Here is a 16,902-nt window from a genome sequence, read left to right as displayed (position 1 = left end):
AGGGATGCGAAGCTCCACTTGTGTTTTGGATCCTGCTCCATCAAAACTTGTTAAGGGTTGTTTTCCAGATATCTCCTCACTTATCACAGAGATAATCAATTCCTCTCTTAGTTCTGGCTCAGTCCCTCAATCACTCAAATTGGCTGCTGTTACTCCCATACTTAAAAAACCTGGACTTGACTCTAACATTATGAGTAACTTTCGGCCCATTTCCAATCTTCCATTTCTGTCGAAAATACTGGAACGTGTTGTTGCCTCACAGCTCAAAGATCACCTAAATTCCAATAATCTATTTGAATCATTTCAGTCTGGTTTCCGCCCCCAGCACAGCACTGAGTCAGCCCTCCTCAAAGTCACAAATGACCTTCTTCTTTCCACAGACTCTGGACAAATTAATATTCTCGTCCTCCTTGATCTTACTGCAGCTTTTGACACCATTAATCACTCCATTCTTCTGTCCCGCCTTGAATCCTCTGTCAACATCACTGGTACTGCCCTTTTGTGGTTAAGGTCATATCTCGTAAACAGACAACAGTTTGTTAATATCAACAATTGTAGTTCTGCCATTGCTCCACTGTCCCAAGGCGTTCCCCAAGGCTCAGTGTTAGGTCCCCTTTTGTTTATTCTTTATATGCTCCCTCTTGGTGACATCATACGTCGGCATGGTTTACATTTCCACTGCTATGCTGATGATATTCAGCTTTACATCTCCTCCAAATCCATTAATACTGAGCTTCACTCCACTCTGACAAATTGCATCACTGAAATGAAATTGTGGATGAAAGCTAATTTCCTCAAATTAAACTGTGAAAAATCTGATATGATCATCGTAGGTCCTACATCCCTGGCAAAAACCACAAAAAAATTTCAAATTACCATTGATAATGACACTTTGTCTCCGTCTTCTAACATCCGAAATCTTGGTGTAATTTTTGATAGCAACCTCTCTTTTGACCTCCATGTAAATCACATCACCAAAATTGCTTTCTTTCATCTAAAAAACATAGCACGTCTACGTCCATCACTCTCCTTTTCTGCCGCCGAAACCTTGATTCATGCTTTTATTACATCCAGAATTGATTATTGCAATAGCATCCTTTATGGTACATCTAACAAAATCCTAAAAAAACTTCAGTATATCCAGAATTCAGCTGCTCGCCTCCTTACTCATACTCGCTCCCGTGATCATATTACACCTGTTCTACAAAAACTTCATTGGCTTCCCGTTGCTCAACGCATTTGTGACCCCTATATAAAGAAATTCATACATGGTCACAATAATTCTTTTTTTTATGCTTGTAATTATTAGGGTCACTCATTCTTCAAATCTAAAAGAAAAAAACCCTTGTAAGTTCATTCCAGCTATGGCCGCTAGAGGGCACTCTTGTACAGGAGAACATGTTCTAGCTAACCGGGAAGTTGCTCTCTCTGGCTCATTCCAGAAGAGACACTAAACGAAGCACAACTGCTGTTCTCCTGTGTCTTTATTTCTCCTGTTTTCACAGGATATATCTGCTACAACATCTTGTATCCTAGATGTGTAACAGATTCATGGGGGCTCGTCCGGGATCGCTTGTCCAGTCTGGTTGAGCAGATCCAGTGATTCCTGAGTGACAGTGAGGCGCGAGGTCCGTGCAAGGAGCTGGAGCTCCAAGTGGGCAGCTAGAGAGGCGAAGGTGACCAAACGAAAGGGGAATCCTAGCCAGGAGCGTGTGCCACAGTGAGCCAAGCATCCAAAAGCGTGCATCATGTCTGACACAGAAAGGAAGGGAATGGTCTGGGCCATCAAGAAAAGCCTGCACAAGTTAACCACCGATGAAGTCTTCCAGATTGCCAAAAGCATCACTCCGGTACCTGAACTAGATCAGTCTATTTTGAGCCAAGATGATGAGGAAACGTGCTTTGAATATGTGTTTGAATATCTGAATTGTACTACCTTGCTAGCACTTGAGGATAGGGGTATGGCACAGTTACTGTTTTTGCAGGATGTGATTGAGGAGTTTATTCAGAAGCGTAACCTAAGTACACCCGTTGTAGGTGGGGACACAGACATTGAGGTAGCTGCCACACCTCCAGCCATCCCACTTAAAATTGCAGGCACTGGTCCCAGCACAAACAAAGCTAATAATAATCAACCAACATTCAGTGAAGAGGGATTAGGACACATGACACACACAGTGGATAGACTCCCCTCAAATAGGCATCACAGTACATCCTCTGGTAACACTGAAAGGGCACACTCACCTCTGATTAGGGCTGACAGTATGATACCACTAAAAGATCTCCCCTTATTACAACGGAGAGAATTCAAGATTCAAGGTGGTCAGATTGGAGACCATTCTGCTGACATTAGCTACAACAACTTGTGGAAACAAATAGAAGAGGGTGTGAAAGAAAACTTCGGCAGCAGTGAAATTATCCGAGGTGTATTGCGAATTATCAAACCTGGTCATTTCAAAGATATGCTGATCAACAAGGAAGACATGTCTCTTGAAGAGTTGAAAAGCTTCTTGCAGTCCCATCTTGGCGAGAGGAACAGCACTGAACTATTCCAAGAGTTAATGTGTGCAAAGCAATTAGATGGTGAAACCCCCCAACAGTTTCTCTACAGTATGATAGGACTGAAACAAAAGGTGATGTTCGCATCCAGGCAGGCTGGCTCGGATATTAGGTATGATGCCCATACTGTCCAGAACGTATTTCTTCACACAGTCTTCCAAGGTTTCAACACTAAATGCAGTGACATAAGGAGAGAATTAAGGTCCCTTCTTTCCGATGATACAGTCACTGATGAAGTGCTCTTGAGACAAGTAATTAAACTCACAAGTGATGAAAGTGAACGACAACGCAGGTTGGGACACCAACCTCGTCAAAGGCCACCTACTGCCTATAGTGCACAGCTATCTCCTGACTGTGAAAACCAAGAAAAGACATTAGAACCCAAGAGCCAAGTCAAAACACTACAGCAATTAACAGCACATATTGAAGCACTTACCACTGTTGTTGATTCGCTGAGACAATCTAAAGTGAATGAACATGCATATTCATGTAGTGTTAATCAGCCCCACACGCTAAAAAGGAGTCGACCTTACAGATGCCCAGAGTGTGTGCGAAAGGGCCTAACGAACTGCACTCATTGCTTCCTGTGTGGTGAAGAAGAGCATAAAGTCATAGGATGCATGAGGAAACCAAAGCCTTCGGGAAACGAGGTTCGGTCACGGCAGAGGGACAACCTGTGACCGGCTTAAGGAAGCAGTCCCACTCTGATGTCGAAACACGTAATACTACGCCGACACTGATGCCAGCTACTTGTGAGGGACCACCAAATAATGAAAAAATGGCTCAGCTAATTGGTAGTAAATGTCTGCTCAAGTGTTACATAAATGGATATTCTGTAACAGTCCTCCTCGACACTGGAGCTCAAGTAGCATTCTTGATCACTCATGGAGAGCCAAGTACTTACCTGATTTGCCTATCCGATCTCTAAGTGAGCTGATGGGGACCAAAGCTCTTAATGTCCATGCAGTAAACGGAGAAATTCTCCCCTTTGATGGTTGGGTAGAAGCAAGGGTGAACCTGCCAGGGAATGATGATCCAGATTTGTCCATTCAAGTGCCTTTCTTAGTGAGCCACATGAGCCTTGAAAGACCAGTACTAGGGTTCAATGTTATTGAAGAACTTATTGAAGGGCAAGAAAGTGGACCACGTATACCGCTTACGCTGGCCAACCTTTTGAGCGGGGCAATGGAGATTAGAGAGGAGGAGGCTAGTGTCATTGTAAATTTCATCCAGTCAAGGACTACTGACTTAGAACAAGCTCCGGCAAAGGTGGGGCCCCAGGACATTGTTGTCCTTCCAGGCGAAGTTACACGCATAAAGTGCAATATCCCTGTTGACTTTAGTCCACATGAACCAGTAGTGCTGTTTAAGACAGACAACAATAGCACACCATTAGAGCAACTGATTGTGGCTGAAGGGCTCGTGGAAGTCAGTCGTACTAGTAGTCCATATGTCGAAGTGCCCATTAATAATTATACCAAGCACAATATCATGCTTCCACGGAAGACAGTAATTGGTACCATCCATGCCATTTCCAAAGTAATTGAAACTGACCAGGCTGCCCACCACACTGTAAATCAGTTTGGCGTTACACCTGAGGTGAGAGTTGAGGAAACCCATCGGGCAGAATTATGGCACCCTCCTGTCAACTTAAGCCACTTAGAAGAAAGTCAGCAGGAAGTTGTTAGAAGGATGCTTTATGAAGAATCCACAGTGTTCGCTCGTGATGAGAATGACATTGGTTGTATTCCTAGTCTCCAGATGTCAATCTCACTTAAAGATGATATCCCAGTTCAGAAGTCCTATTCTGCTATCCCAAAGCCACTCTACAAAGAAGTCAAGGAGTACATTCAAGACTTACTGGTTAAGGGATGGATTGTGAGATCTAAATCTCCTTATTCTGCTCCAGTAGTATGTGTACGCAAGAAAGATGGTACACTAAGGCTGTGTATTGACTACCGGTTGCTAAACCAGAAGACCATTTCAGATAGGCATCCCCTACCCAGGATCCAGGATCTCCTTGACACTCTTGGAGGCTATAGTTGGTTCTCAATCCTGGACCAAGGGAAGGCCTATTATCAAGGCTTCATAGCTGATGGATCACAACATCTCACAGCTTTCATTACCCCTTGGGGATTGTATGAATGGGTGCGTATCCCATTCGGTTTATCAAATGCTCCTGCAGCCTTTCAAAGAAGCATGGAGGAAATGTTGAACTCACTGCGTGATGAACATTGTATCCCATACCTTGATGATGTGCTGTGTTATTCCAAATCATTTGAGGATCATGTGGAAGGTGTAAGGAAAGTCCTAAAAGCCCTCCGGGAACAGGGAGTCAAACTCAGGCCTACCAAATGTGAGTTCTTCAAGAGCGAGGTCCGCTACGTGGGGCACCTAGTTTCAGCAGATGGTGTAAGAATCGATCCAAAGGATCTGGAGGCGGTACTTTCACTTAGGGATAAGGCCCCAGCAACTGTTGGAGAGGTACGGAAATTACTGGGGTTCTTGAGCTATTATAGAAGCTACATACAAGACTTCTCCAGAGTTGCCAAACCCATCCATGAGCTTTTGCAAGCAAAGCCACCAGCTGCAGGGGTAAATAAAATGAGTAAGACCAGAGGGAAAGGAACTCAGTTACCCTCTAAAGACCCGGTCAAGTGGGCAGAGGAGCACCAAAATGCCCTAGAGAAGTTAATTGACATTCTGACTAACCCCCCTGTCCTCGCTTACCCAAATTTTGAGTTGCCCTTTGTACTTAATACTGATGCTTCTGAGCAGGGACTTGGAGCTGTACTTTATCAGTGCCAAAATGGAAAATTGAGGGTCCAGAACACTTACACCTGCAGAAAAGAACTATCACTTTCACTCAGGAAAATTAGAATTCCTTGCACTGAAGTGGGCGGTGTGTGATAAATTCAGGGACTATCTTTACTATGCCCCTCACTTTACCATATACACTGATAACAATCCCTTGACCTACATTATGCGAACAGCTAAGCTAAATGCAGTTGGTCACAGATGGGTGGGAGAACTTTCCGAGTTCAGATTTGACATCAAATACCGGCCAGGTGCCGTCAATGTTGATGCGGATACATTGTCTCGCTGGCCATTAGACATCGACAAGTATGTGGCAGATTGTGTAGAAGAGCTGTCTCCTGAAGCCATACATGCAACATGGGAAGGCAGTCAAGTGGCCAAAAGTAAAGACATAGCCTGGATGGCCACTTTGGATACGTCAACAGAGCAGAGTGTTCAGAGTCCCTTGTTGGCTGTTAGCCATGATGAAATGGAAAAAGCACAAAGAGAAGATCCTGCTATTGGGGAAGTACTAAAATTGAAAGAGACACACCAAATACTTACAAATGAAGCCAAACAGAGAGTAAATGGTTCCAGTCGAAAGCTTCTGTATGAGTGGGGAAAACTGGTCCTTGATAAAGGGCTGCTCTATCGTAAAACCAGTCAGCACTGCCAACTTGTTCTACCCACCAAGTACAGAAGCATGGCATTAAGGTACCTCCATGATGACATGGGCCATGTGGGTGTGGAAAGAGTCCTTTCCTTAGCTCGTGAAAGATTCTTCTGGCCTTACATGAAAAAGGACATTGAGACTCACGTGACAAGAAGATGTCCATGCATCAAACAGAAGAAACCAGTGACTCATGTTAGAGCCCCAATGGGTAGGATTTCCACCAGCCTGCCCCTTGAGCTTGTCTCAGTCGACTACCTCCACTTGGAGCAAAGTAAAGGCGGGTTTGAATATATACTTGTCGTGATAGATCATTTCACAAGATTTGCTCACGCGTATGCCACCAAAAACAAGTCAGCGAAGACCGCAGCAGAAAAGCTATTCAATGATTTTATTCTCCGCTTTGGATTCCCTTTAAAATTGCATCACGACCAGGGCCGTGAGTTCGAGAACGAGCTTTTTAAGACCTTAAGGCAGCTCTCTGGGGTAGGACACTCCCGTACATCACCAGGGCGTGGGGCCCTGGCCCAAAACATTTTGCGATGCCTATCAACATTTATGATACAATATATTTTTATTTCCGAGGGCCCTCCATTTTAAGGATCCTCTGACTATTAGGGACTTTGACCCCAGGGCCTCTTGGGGGCCCTAACCATGCTTTTGGGGCCCCTAGCCATGCTTTTGGGGGCCCTAGCCATGCTTTTGGGCCCCTTATGAAAATGGATGAGGCGTTGTGGCACTGCTCTGACTTCGACTTCTGGCTATTAGGGGTCCTAGGAAAGAGGGGGGCATATTTTTAGAGGGCCCTGGTTATGAGAGCCCCTACCAGAGGGCCCTAGAGAAGAGCAGGGCATACCATTAGAGGGCCCTTGATCACGAGGGCCCCTACTATGGGGCCCATGACTTCCATAGAAGTCGTTTATCATGGCTCCTTGACTTTCTAGGGACCTACAAATTGCCAGGCAAGCTACCATATTTCATAAGAGACGTTTTGTTGCAAATATGCGATTCAGGCCCTTACTTAATGTTTCTGAATTTATATTGTTTCAAAATTATTATGTTCAATTTCTCTTAAGCGCAGAGACACAAATTAATTTAGCAATTTTGCAATTATTTAAATTTAAGACAAGCAATTTCAAGCAGTTTGAATGCATACACACACTTAACTGAGCTATTTGATGTTCTTTTCATGCCTGACAATATGTCCAACAGTGAGCTCACTTTAAAGGTTAACTCACTCGCTGCAGCATATCCTTCAGATCTGAACATGAGCCTGGCAGATGAATTGATACAATACAAATCATTCATAAGGGGCCCAGACTATCCTTAATCCGTCCTTGCTTACAGTCAGAGAGTTCCGGTGTATGCCATCGTTAACGCCATCAGGGAACTCCTCAACTGCAGCGACACTTCCTGTTCTGGAGACGCAGACTTTCTTCCTTGGAAGGTAAATGTTGTTTATTTATGTCGGTAAAAACTTAAATTCAGCCCCTTTTTGGGGCAGCTAACTGCACCACCAAGCAAACTGTATTAAAACAGAGCCTAATGCTGTTCACTCTCTCTAGTTCTTATAACACTTCCAGGGTAACACCTCCACCACCAAAGCCAAGTCCACTGAAAAGTGTGGTTTACGCTTAACGTTTTCTTATTAGGTGCTGAGGTGGTTCAGCAGTAAAGTGCTGAAGATTATGATGAGAGAAATGTAGTCGTTGAATCGTTTCTAAATCGAGATGCAAAAAGGGAAACAGTTAACAACATCGAAGCTGTTTAACAAACTCATTATTAAAATAAAACTCAAGTACTCAAGTAACAAATGACTCTTTATAATGTTTAGCTGTTAAGCATTCTACGCCAGATAAAATTTAGCATGGACAACCAGACACTTTCCTTTAACGACAAGGGGGAATTCGAAAACGGATACAACCTCGTCATGTGGAAGAAGAGTGGTGACGACAGGGTGCTTGACGTGGTAGGAAGATTCCTCATCAGAAATGGGAAAGTGGAGGTCAATGAGAGCAAAATCCAACGGTCCAACAACACGGTGAGACTGAGTTCAGTGCTTCAGACCTGTACGACATGAACTGTGTGTTAAATATGCCAGGATACAGATCTATACAAAGTTATGACAGTTAAAATTAAAGTTCGTTCGTTCCTATTTTTATGAATGGCAGTCATAGAAAGAAAAGGAAAATTAAAAAGCAAAAATGATGAAAGTCAGAATGTAACATGATATACAAATCACTCCTGAGTATGTAAACTTTTGACTTTAATTGTAGGTTCAGACCTCTTTGAGTATTTTAACTAAACCTTTTTTTAAATCTTAGGTGCCCATCTCAAAGTGTTTAAAGACCTGCGAGCCTGTAGAATTTAGGATATTAGAACTTTCGACCTGCTGCTATGAATGTAAAAAGTGTGATGCTGGATTTTACTACGTGTCAGGTGAGTATGGATGGATGTAGAATCATTTCCTCTAAAACAGAAGGATCCGGTTCTTACGCAGATCTGCCGGCTGGAGTATTTTTTTTAGTGCAGTTATGTGCTCCATGACGTGAAAAATATAAATAAACCAAAAACAAACAAAACAGAAAGCAGTGATTTATTTATTTTTAATATATTTTTCACCATGCACTGCTTTATCCTGTGAGCTGGTGTGGTGTGATGGTAACCACGCTGCTGGTAGCAGTACTGCCTCAGCTCAGGGGGTTTAAATCCAGGGCATGGTTTACAAATACATGGTGCATGGTGGCTCATGAACCTGGATGTTGTGAGGACGCACATCAGTGCACCTTCAGTGCTGATCCCAAGCCCGGAAAAGGGTATCAATAATGTGGACAAATGATCCCTGTAAAAAACAGGTGATGGAGCATTAACAAAAGCCTCAGTCATAAGTAAGGATGGGTCGAGGGTTGTCATTTTTTGGGAAGCTTCATCAGGCAAGGATTTTAGATTTGATTAGATTAGATTCAACTTTATTAACATTACACATGTACAAGTACAAGGCAACGAAATGCAGTTTAGCATCTAACCAGAAGTGCAATAAGCAGCAAGTGCAGGATGTACAGTATCTACGATATACATTATTTACAAAATACGGGCAGTGGTATGAACAATATATACAGGTGAATATATTATTGAATGTACTGTAAACATGATGTATAGATGGGAGTGCTATAGACATAATATACAGATTGAAATTAAGGTGATACAGATTAAGGTGCAATGAACATAATAGACAGATGTATACGATATAGGTGGAAATTATGAACAAATGAGAAAAGGTTTGTAGCGCAACCTTTACCAGGAGGAGAGATGTGGCGGGTTAACGAGGGGCAGAGTTCAGTATGGAGACAGCTCTGGGGAAAAAGCTGTTCCTCAATCTGCTGGTCTTGGTCTTGTCTAGGGCAAGAGGGCAAACAGTCTGTGTGCAGGATGGGAGGAGTCCTTAAGAATGCTGCGAGCTCGACGCAGACAGCGTTTCCTCTGTACTTTACAGTCTGTCACATTTGTTCAGTCATTCAGAAAACCATGAACGATCTCTGTGGATAAAAGGTAAGATTAAAAAACGATGCTGAAAAAAACAGTACCTGTCTGTGCACTCTCACAAACCCAAATACAAATAGAAGGGTTGCTTCAGGAGGGCATCCAGATTTGCTGTAGAGACCTCTATATAAGCGATCAGCTGAAAGAAAAAAAATGAAAAGGAGGTTAACAAATCATCAATCAACATTTTTCACTTTCTCAACTTTACTGGATTTGAATTTGTAATAAATTTAAACCAGAGTCTTTGTTCCTTTATAAGCATCCCTGTTGGAAATGTCAAAATACGTCCTCTGCTCTGTACAGAACCTGTTTTTTATCAGTCATTCGGTCTTTGACATGTACATTCCTGTCATTTTGCACTTTTACATCAATTGTTTGTCTTTGGTCATTTTATTAAGAACACTCGTCTGGTCTGTACCTTCACTGCCGTTCTCCTAATGTAGCTTTTCCACCTTTTTTCTCTTCACAGATGAAGTAAAGTGTCAAAAGTGTCCAGAGGGAACTTATTCTCTATCAGGTTCTGTAGTGGGAGATTCAGTATTTGGAGTGGTCCTCAGCGTACTCCATTGTGGTGTTGATTGGAACAGTGATAGGAATCCTGCTACTGGTATCATCGCTGATCTATTTCGTTCTACACAGGAACAATTCCATAATCGAGGACAACGTAGTCTTGTCTTGTATTATGATGTTTGGCCTGATGGTGAGTTTCGGAGGTCTGATTCTCTTTTTAGGCTGGCCCAGCGACCACCACTGCAGGGCCCAGCAGGCCATGTATGGTCTGGCCTTCACCCTCTGTGTGTCGTGCATTCTCACGAAAGCTTTTGTGTCGTTCTTAGCCATCATGTCTATCAGCCCTGAGAGGCAGCGCTTCTTCAGTAAGTTTAACAAGCGTTATATCATCATCGCTCTACTGACTGGTGCTCAAGTTCTTGTTTTTTTCTTCTGGTTCATATTCGGTTCTCCAAAGGTTGAAGAGAAGGAGTTATCTGAGTCAGTTATCAAAATCCGTCAGTGCACTCAGGGCTCTCTGGTCGGAGCGATGCATGTCTACATTGCGGCTCTAGCCATGTCGTGCTTCTTCTTAGCCTTCAAAGGAAGAGTGGACAATACTGAGCCGATAGTCTTCAGCATGCTCTTTCATTTGTTCGTCTGGCTTTGTTCAATTCCACTCTTCATCACCCAAACGGATCAGCGTACCCTCATCCAGGTCTCTGCCATGATGGTCTCCAACTATGGAGTCATCGTCTGCCACGTCCTCCCAAAGTGGCATAAAATAATCTCGAAAAAGATCGATGACGCGAAGCCAAAACCCGAAGATGACATGAGCGAAACATCTGAGGACTCAGGACTTAGTCCTGAAGAAGAGTTACCTTCACCCAGCGCATCATCACAAACCCAACTTTGGCATGAAGACTTCAATGACCAAATGGGGTAAAAGGCTGCAAGAAGCAGGAATCAGCTCACAAAATGACTTTTAATTACTTCTGATCAGTTTTGGTAATCATACTGGCGGTACTTGCTCTACAAGTTCATTCACTACACAGAATGTCATCTGGAGGAATTTTATCCAGGCTGTTTAAAAAACGGCCTAAAATAGTACCAAATCCTGCAGAAAAGATAAAGCGCCAACATTTAATGAAAAAACTAAATGACAGAAGTGTAGAAAGCTAATCCCTGTTTCAGTGTTAAGGTTAAGAGAAGGTTTTAGGATGTTTTCATTGAAGAAAAATAAAAGCCAGAATGTTTGTAGTTTTTACTAAGATGGTTATAACAAAATTTAATCATTTTCCTAACCGCTTATCCAATCAGGGTCGCAGGGAGTGCTGGAGCCTATCCCAGCTCTTCAATGGGCGCAAGGCACACAGTAACACCCTGGACGGGACTCAGTCCATCACAGGGCACACACACACACACATTCACCTACAAGGCAATTCAGTGTCTACAATGAACCTGACTGCATGTTTTTGGACTGTGGGAGGAAACCGGAGCTCCCGGAGGAAACCCACACAGACACTGGGAGAACATGCAAACTCCACACAGAAAGGACCCGGACCGCCCCACCTGGGAATCGAACCCAGGACCTTCTTGCTATGAGGTGACAGTGCTACCCACTGAGCCACCGTGCCGCCTGGTAATAACAAAATTAGCCAAATAATTTTTTACCTAATAATCTTATTATACATGTATGTACAGTATGCTCTATATTTCACTGATGAAGTATATTTTACATGAAATGCTGAATGGTGAGAATGGTATGAGTGTATTTGTATTTTTTACTGTTTTATTAAAACATTTTACTACATTTTACACTGTATGTTTCTTCTGTATGCTTTGAGAACTGGAGAAAAGCTGTAAATGTTTAACAATATTCAATATTCAAGTGTTTATATAAATTTGTTAATGAGCCATTTTTACTGGCACACACTGGGATAAAAGGCTGATGAAGCACTGAGGTGGTTCATGTTGGGGTCACAAACATTAAGACCTTAAAATCAGATCACTGGCCAAAATGTTATGACGTGTAACATCTATAATCTCAGACATACGATCTTTACAGGTTGTACACAGATTGTATAAACGTATCTCAGGGGCTCAAAAAAAGAGCAAAACAACTTTAAATCTTTCAGCTCAATCACATTAAGAGCGCCGAGCTCAAGCTGCTCTGCAGGTAAACAGAATATAAATAACCTAACACTCACATAACAACTCTTACAAGAACAACATTTCAGTCTGTGTTTCATCTTCAGACTCGTTCAAACAAATACAGTAAATTCAGAAAGTATTCAGACCCCTTGACGTTTACAGGCTCTGTGATGTGAATTTGATTTTGCAAGAATATAATTTATCATTTTTTACTGTTTTTAAGTGAAAACGTTTTGAGTTTTCCGAGATGTAATTTAAAATAAAAAACCCTGTAATCTCTCCCAAAGATTACACCCAAACTCACGTGTGCAAAGCTTGTTGAGACATATCCAAGTGCAACTTGCAGGTGTAATTGCTACCAAAGGGCTTCTACAAAGTATTGGGTCTGAATACTTTTGTGAATAAGAGACTTCAGTTTTCGTTTTGTTAGCTTTTTTTAAATTCTCCAAACACCAAACAGCAAGTTTCGAGACATTCGAGAGGTCTGAATTTATTTTCTGAATTTATTGTACATATCGTCGCTGTCTGTTGAAAAACACGTATCTCCAAAAACCCAACTTTTCAGGAACTTTTTCCTCTGACAGTAACGGTGCAAACAAACCACAGATACGCAATTTAGATACAATAGGGCTCATTTACCACTGCACATAACTTATCTAAGATGTTTCTAGTCTGAAAAAGACTGAGTTCACGCAAAACATAAAGTGAACTAGTTAGTTTTTGGTAAGTTAGCTGGCTAAGGTTAGCTGGCTAGTCAATATGCAAGCTAATCTTCAAGTAAACATGTAATAAGAACCACTCATATGAACGCGAGCTCACACACGATTGTGACAAATAAAAGCGTATTTTAGAGACCAAAGTGCTCATTTTAAAAAGAAACAGAAGTTTCATTCTTACCTTAAAGGCTTGAACTACTCGGACGCAGCAAACAAGTTCCAAATCTTTCAACTCAACTCAAACTGAGCTTTATTAGTTACATATTAGTTACAATATAATCACAAAATAAAGCAAAAATAAAAATAAAGAAAACAAATAAAAGCAGTACCAAGGGGGGGGGGGGGGTCGGGGAGGAGATACACGGTTTTGATGGACAGGTCTAGCAGCCAATGGAAATACTCGTTAAAGAGATTGAATGATTTTTCATCTTTTTATTGGTCATTTTGATATTCGCTGCTAAGGACAGACAGAGATTTATACCCATGTAAAAAAACTCCGCCAAGGACGGTCCCAAGCCCGGCTGCAAAAGGAGGAGGGTTGGGCGTGGGGCTAGCTACCCCACCCTGTAAAAAAAAACCCTAGCTACAGAAACGCCAACAAGAATACTAACAGACACCACGGACCTGGGAGAAGATGGACCTCCAGCTGGAAGGCGTATGACGTCGGACGGTGAAAGCCAGAGTCATCTAGAAGCCGTCGGGCCGAAGACCATCGTCTCCACCAGGACCACCACTACCATCGCTACATGGAACGTCCGGACCATGTATGAGACTGGAAAGACAGCGCAAGTGGCCGCAGAGATGAGGAAGTTTAACCTCACCGTCTTAGGAATCAGCGAGTCAAGGTGGACTGGCTCCGGGCAGAAGCGACTGACTTCCGGCGAGTTACTGTTGTACTCGGGACACGAGCAGGAAGAAGCCGCACACACCCATGGAGTGGCCCTGATGCTTTCCAAGTCGGCACAGAGAGCGCTCATTGGGTGGGAGGCGCACGGACCACGGATCATGACAGCCTCCTTCCATACAAAGAGGAAGAGGATCAATATGGACATAATCCAGTGCTCGCCCCGACGAACAACAGTGAAGAGGAGGAGAAGGAGAACTTTTACAACAGACTGTCAACCACCATACAAGACAGACCAAAGAGGAACATCGTCATCGTAATGGGTGACTTCAACGCCAAGATCGGCAACGACAACCGAGGGTACGAGGAGATCATGGGGCAGCAAGGGCTGGGCGAGATGAACGAAAACGGGGAGAGATTTGCCGATCTATGCGCCGCAAGTAACCTGGTCATCGGAGGAAGTGTTTTTCATCACAGGAGGATACACAAGGCGACTTGGGTGTCACCAGACCTGTCGACGGAAAACCAGATCGACCACGTGTGCATCGGGAAGAAGTTTCGCCGCTCTCTTCAAGACGTACGCGTCAAACGAGGAGCAGACGTTGCTTCCGACCATCATCTCCTTGTGGCTAGATTGAAGCTGAAACTGAAGAAGAACTGGACAGGGGGGTCCAGCCAACGACAGCGCTATAACATCGCTACGCTGAAAAACAGCAAGAAGAAAGACGAGTTCAAGGTCACCCTCTCCAACAAGTTCCAGGTCCTAGAAGAGCTGCTTGAAGATGAGACGATAGAACAGAAGTGGCAGAAAGTGAAAGAAGCGGTGACTTCAACATGCCAAGAAGTTCTGGGCTTCAAATCTTACACACACAAGGAATGGATCTCAGCAGAGACGCTACAGAAGATAGAAGAAAGAAGAGAAAAGAAAGCAATGGTGAACAACAGCAGAACAAGAGCAACAAAAGTAAAAGCACAAGAAGAATATACAGAAGCTAATAGAATTGTCAAGCAAAGCATCAGAGTAGACAAGCGGAGTTACATAGAGTCACTGGCAATAGAAACAGAAGAAGCAGCGCATCAGAACAGCACCAAGGACCTGTATCCCATCATCAGGAAACTATCTGGAAAGTTTGCCAAGCCAGAGAGGCCAGTAAAGAACAGGAATGGAGAGGCGATAGCAGACGAAGAAGGACAGAAGAAGAGGTGGATCGAGCACTTTCAGGAGTTACTTAACAGGCCAGCTCCTGCAAACCCACCGGAGATACCGCCAGCCGAAAGCGACCTGCCAATCAGGTGCTGTGCACCCACGAAGGAAGAGATCCGAAGCGCCTTCAAGCAATTGAAGAACGGCAAGTCTGCAGGACCTGACAGCATCCCGGCAGAAGCGCTAAAGGCGGACGTCGAGACCAGTGTGGAGCTCCTCCACCCACTCTTCTGTAAAATCTGGGAAGATGAAGAAGAACCAACTGAGTGGAAAGAAGGCTACCTCATTAAACTCCCCAAGAAAGGTGACCTCAGTTCTTGCTCCAATTACCGAGGGATAACGCTGTTGTCCATCCCAGGGAAGGTGTTTAACCGCATCCTGCTTAACAGAATGGAAGACGCTGTTGACCCGCAGCTTCGTGACCAACAAGCCGGCTTCCGTAAGGAAAGATCGTGCACGGACCAGATCGCAACCCTGCGCATCATTCTGGAGCAGTCCCTAGAATGGAACTCGCCTCTCTACGTCAACTTCATCGACTACAAGAAGGCGTTTGACAGCGTCAACAGGCAGACCCTCTGGAGACTACTGAGACACTACGGAGTGCCAGAGAAGATTACCAACATCATCAGGAAGTCATATGAAGGAATGACCTGCAGAATAGTGCATGGCAGACAGCTCACCAACGCCTTCGAAGTAAGAACTGGAGTGAGGCAAGGCTGCTTACTCTCGCCCTTCCTGTTTCTGCTGGCCATAGACTGGATCATGAAGACATCTACAGACCAGAAGCGTAACGGCATTCAGTGGACACTTTGGAAGCAGTTGGACGATCTAGACTTTGCCGATGATCTGGCTCTCCTCTCCCATACCCAACAACAGATGCAGGAAAAGACCAGCATCATTGCGGACAACTCAGCTAGATTGGGCCTTAGCATCAACAGAGGGAAGAGCAAGGTGTTCAAGATCAATGCATCTAACGAGACACCCATCGCAGTCCAGGGTGAGGCGCTGGAAGAGGTGGATAGTTTCACCTATCTCGGCAGCATCCTGGACAACCATGGAGGAACAGATGCAGACGTCAGAACCCGCATCGGTAAAGCACGAACAGCCTTCCATCAGCTGAAGAACATCTGGGGATCCAGCGAGATCAGCATCACCACCAAGATCAGGCTCTTCAACACCTTAGTAAAGCCAGTACTACTCTACGGAGCAGAGACCTGGAGAACCACCGCCATCACCATGAAGAAAATCCAGGTCTTTATTAACACCTGCCTCAGGAAGATCTTAAAGATCCGCTGGCCCGACAAGATCAGCAATGTAGAACTGTGGCAACGAACAAAGCAGCAGCCTGTTGACCAAGACATCCTTCAGAGACGCTGGCGATGGATTGGCCACACCCTCCGCAAACCTACATCAAACATCACCAAACAATCCCTCACCTGGAACCCTCAAGGGAAGAGGAAGAGAGGACGGCCTAGAAATACCTGGCGCCGAGACCTGGATGCAGACGCCAACCAGATGGGCAAGACGTGGGGACAGCTGGAGAGACTCGCCCGGAACCGTGATGCCTGGAGAGAGCTTGTCGGCGGCCTATGTCCCAGACGGGACCACAGGCGGAAATGAAATGAAATGAAAAAAAGTGAAAACTGCTTTATGTTTTTCATCAGACAGCAACGATATGCTATATAGTGGAAGCCAAAAGACCAGTAGTGAAAATGCTTTTATTTTTATTAATGGGATTTTACTGAATTGAAATTTAATAATCAGTTTAAAAATTAAATAAAAAAGTAAATGGCTGATTTGTATAGCTGTGTGTCATCTGCATAACAGTGGAAATTTTTTATAGATACTAATAATAGATAATAATCCAGGTATGCCTTCTGTATCAGGTACTAAATAACCATGATGATTTTTATTTAATCAGGAATAATCG

The 16,902-nt window shown here is 43.8% G+C and overlaps 1 pseudogene; it reads left to right on the top strand.

Moving 5' to 3' along the window:
* The first annotated feature begins 3,175 nt into the window (after positions 1-3,175).
* Positions 3,176-11,103, top strand: LOC134320359 (G-protein coupled receptor family C group 6 member A-like; annotated as a pseudogene).
* The last annotated feature ends 5,799 nt before the right edge of the window (positions 11,104-16,902 follow it).

The sequence above is a fragment of the Trichomycterus rosablanca genome, chromosome 9, assembly GCF_030014385.1.
Source record: "Trichomycterus rosablanca isolate fTriRos1 chromosome 9, fTriRos1.hap1, whole genome shotgun sequence".
In the NCBI taxonomy this organism is placed as follows: Eukaryota; Metazoa; Chordata; class Actinopteri; order Siluriformes; family Trichomycteridae; genus Trichomycterus; species Trichomycterus rosablanca.
Note: the sequence above shows the minus strand (reverse complement) of the source record. Positions and strands in the feature narration are given on the sequence as shown.